The sequence below is a fragment of the Daucus carota genome, chromosome 1, assembly GCF_001625215.2.
Source record: "Daucus carota subsp. sativus chromosome 1, DH1 v3.0, whole genome shotgun sequence".
NCBI lineage: Eukaryota > Viridiplantae > Streptophyta > Magnoliopsida > Apiales > Apiaceae > Daucus > Daucus carota.
In genome coordinates this window covers 10,540,839-10,545,338 of record NC_030381.2, presented here as the reverse complement: position 1 = coordinate 10,545,338, position 4,500 = coordinate 10,540,839, and the positions used below count along the sequence as shown (strand labels likewise).

General features: G+C 33.3%; 1 long non-coding RNA gene across 1 annotated transcript; it reads left to right on the top strand.

Moving 5' to 3' along the window:
* The first annotated feature begins 1,293 nt into the window (after positions 1–1,293).
* On the top strand, positions 1,294–2,774 carry LOC135150799 (uncharacterized). Its single transcript, XR_010289077.1, has 3 exons — positions 1,294–1,564; positions 2,096–2,314; positions 2,470–2,774. It is a non-coding gene; the product is annotated as an uncharacterized LOC135150799 (long non-coding RNA).
* The last annotated feature ends 1,726 nt before the right edge of the window (positions 2,775–4,500 follow it).

Below are 4,500 nucleotides of genomic sequence, written 5' to 3'. Positions count from 1 at the left end.
TACAAAATAGACACAAATAATTATCTAAATGCTTGAAAAATAATACAGGGGAGTGTGCAGCACTTAGAAAATTACAGAGACAAATATGAACATGCATAATTACACAGAAAATTATCAGATAAGTTACAAACAATTATATAAAATCTAATAAAATATATATAATTGCACAGAAAATTCACAAAAATATATAATAATATATAGAACAAATATATAATATATACAAAGAGAATCATGGCATATTTAACATCCCTAGCTCACAAACCAACTTAGAGAAAGTGGATTCATCAAGTGGTTTAGTGAAGATGTCAGCAATTTGATCAGCTGTGGGTACGAAATGTAAACCACAATACCATTCATGACATGTTCTCGAATGAAATGATACCTGATATATATGTGCTTGGTCCTGGAGTGTTGCACTGGATTGTTTGAAATGGCTATGGCACTTGTATTGTCACAAAATATAGGAATTTTGTCGACAGACATACCATAATCATTTAATTGGTTTCTGATCCAGAGAATCTGAGCACAGCAACTGCCAGCAGCTATGTACTCAGCTTCAGCAGTAGAAGTGGACACTGAGTGTTGCTTCTTGCTGTACCACACTACGCCATATATGACCTATCACAATGGTGTGAACGCGAGTGTTGCAAAATTATGTTGCATTAGAGGCTCTCATCCATACCTACCGCAACGATAACCATTCATGTCAATTATATGTTGCAATAGCAAAAATTATGTGTTGCATAGAGTATTAGTAAAATAATTATTTGTAATATGATAATAAAATTTACTTAAAATAAAATTAGTATACTTTTAAATGATTAGTTAATAAAATATAATATACTAGACATGAAAAGACTAAATTTGAAATAATATATTATTTTTTATATTACCTCTTTAAAATAATTAACTATAATAAATATAATGAAATTGAAACTAATTAATTATGTATAAAATAATAATGCTGCAATTGCATTTTATATTTTTTTAAATAAAATATATTAAAATATGACCTTCAAATCAATTAATTATTTTAATTTAATTATTTAAAATATACTAACAAATAAACTTTATTAAATTTTTTTAATATATATTTAGATATATTAAGATATTAATTTATATTTAAATATATATTAAAATATTAATTTATGAAAAGTAAAAAGAAAATAAAAATTTGAAAAAATTCGACACTGAAGTGTGACAAACGAGCGGCTTTTCCTTTTACTAAATCCCGCCTAAAATTTTCACTCAACTCTCAAAACAACTCCATCTCTCTATCTCATCTCGCGCACCTCTCTCTCACCCCTCTCTCTCTCACGCCTCTCTTATTTCTCTCTCGCACCACCCTCTTAATCTTCTTTGTCTCTCACGCAAGGCACTTCTGTTTAGCACATACGTTTAATTGTTTCAATTACATCTCAATTGCGAATTAGGGCTGTCGAATTTGGGGGTTTTCAGTTCTGAGTTCAAATTAAGACTTATTAACTCAAACTTCTTCGACTAATCGCTCTCTTTCTTTGTTTGTAGGTACGATTTGAGTTACTGGGATTCAATATGTGTTAAGGTAATTCCCCCCTCTCTATATATTGCTTATTTGGGTGGTTGTCCAATGCTCTCTATGATTATTTGAGTGTTCTGTGTGCTTATTTGGGGTTCAATTTGAGTGCTTGTCCTATAGTTCAAATTAGGGCTTATTTGAGTGCTTATTCTAGTGCATGTGATATTTAGTTTTTGGTGAAATCACTTTTGGAATTTTAAAGGTATTTCTTGGAACTCTTTTTCTGTCTCTGTTGTTATATGATTGTGTATTTATTACATGTATGTTGTGTTCTGTTGAGTGTAATCAGTTATGTTTCCGGGAATGTATGGGAACCATGTTGGATAAAAATGTGATGTATTCTGTTGGTTGAGCTCTTGTTAAGGTCTCTTTCTGACTTAAAATACAAAGTACTATATAGAACCATATCCGATCCATTAATGTTGCGAGATGCATTCTCTCAAATCCACAAATATGACTCGCTTTAGAAACCGTTGGGTACGGTCAATTTTATCACTGTGTACTTCACTTTTTCTAGTTTTTTGTGTTTTGGTGAAGTTGTTCAGGTAATGGTAAGGGTTGAAACAGCTGCAGAGGGAGCGAGCCGATAGTAGGAACTTGTTCAGGTGTGTTCTGGAGCTGAGGATGAATGGGTTGGCTTTCTTATGTCTAAAAGAGCTTCAGGAGCTAAGGATGAATGAACTTGCTTTTGTCTTGCCTGACAGCGGAGCTGAGCATATTGTCTCTAATTTCAGTAACAGAGAAAGCCTTATGTGTGTGAGTATAATATGAGTTCAAATCCTACAGGACTTATAGGGTGCTGGGATCATAACTCTTGCAGAAACGCACGATCTTACAGTATTTGAGCTGATATGATCACAAATATTAGATTTTGCATCCAAAACTAATATAGGGGTAATGTCTCTTTACAGATCCAAAATGAAGGAAATCATTTGCAATTAGGAGCTAAAGATGCTCTTCTTAATAGCCTTCTTGTTGCAGCTAAAAAATTCAGCTCGGGTCCCCCAAAGATTCTTCAACTTACTTGGCAGGCTCTTTTGGTCATTGTTGTACTATAAAAGAATGCTCTTTCTGTTATGAAAATATTTCAGTAGTAGTGCTGCTTCTGTTGATTGATCTAATCTAGTGATCAACTGTCATGTAAATTGGAATGTGCATTTTTAGCGTGTTGGAAATCCAAGACCAAAGTACATATATTAGGCGATGCTTGTATGGCCAAGAGGTCAAGGAATTCAAACTAGAATAAATTCTTATTATGCTTTTATGACATTTATTTACGTATTATATTACTTTTATTTCTAACATAAATTTTCTTTTCGTATGCAGCTTTTGTCACATTCACCGATGGTTATTGAGTTCCTACTAAATGAATCTGAGAAATATATTGATGGTGTTGTCCAACTACACGAAAGGAATAGGAAGCTTCTGCGATGCTTACTGAGTTGGGTGAGTCAGGATTCGTTCTTACATTTATAAAATGCATTTCTAGTTGAATATTTACAACTTTTTGTGGTTTAAATTATATCCTTTGTCTTGTCTTTTGAGACGCAGGTTCAAGCTGGTTGCTTGTCTGAAATTTCAGCTCCTTCATTGCCAGCTCATCCGCTTCTCAGTTTTGTATTCAACTCGTTGCAGGTAAGAACCTGTTATCTAGAAAATGATTACATTTGTAAGTGTTGTCCCTTTGTCCTTTTTCGGAGTTAAAAAGCATGCAACTAATATTGAATTAATTTATCTGTGGTAAAAATCCACAACCTGATGAGCTAGTTATTATTAATGCAAAATACTCTTGAGAATTTTACTGGAGATATAGAGTTACGTGTGGTCAGTTTCTTTTCTATCCTACAGAGACTTGCATCACTTCAGGCGCTTAGCAAGTTCTCAAACTACAGCACCTTAATTTATACAGCCATGCAGTTATAAATCGAACACGAGCTTTGAGAATTGAATAAAAAATAAAATATCAAACACATACTTCTATTAATGCAGTACTCTTACTATAGTCAGGACTTAGGAAGCTGCATTATCAATACAAACTAACAGAGACTTCCCTAGCAACTTATAGTTTTATTTGTTTATATCTCTACAAGACATCTGGTGTTTGTTTATATTTCTATCTTGTCTTAAAGATTAGATTTATATGATTATGTTTATAACACATATCACTTAAATATGGCATTTCATGTTTCATATCTTTTCAGCAATCCAGAAGTTTCGGACATCATTACATTCAAGGCGCCACCTATTCTTCACGTGTTAGTGGAAGAGTGAAGATATTTTGTTTATTGAAAGCAAAATGAAGTTGTGCTGCGCAAAGCTGTGAGTGGCTAAAGTTGTGAGGCGACTAAACTGATTTGTTAGCTGCTTGGATTTGGTTGAACTTGTGTAGCTAATTTGGTTTGTAGCTATGTTGAATTGCTTGGATTTATTGGGAATTTTAATATTTAAACAGTATATTTTCAGTTAGTTTTATGAAAAAATGTTGCCATCGATTCATAAAATGTTGTAGCTTGATGTAATAAAATGTTAAAAAGTTCTCTTTAATGTTGCACTAGCTCATATCTATGTTGGACCCACAGGTGGGACCCACAAATGGGTCCAGTTTTTTTTTTTAAATAAGGTCTAACGTAACATAAAATATTTGTTGCTATAAGTTAGTCAGATGTTGCAATAGCGGTCTATTGTGACAGAAAAGCCCGTGTTGCAGTAGGTAACCATAATGTTGCAATAGAAGCCTAGGGCAACATCGAAAAAAGCAACTTAAATTATATGTTGCAATAGCCCATTTTCGGGCTATGGCAACATATTTTGGGGTTATTGCATCGTTTTTTTGATGTTGTTGAAGGCCATATATGGCGTAGTGCAGGAAACCAACCGACGTCCTAGAAATTGACAACTTCCAGACGTACTCTTTCTATCAATCCTGCAACCTGCATAATCAG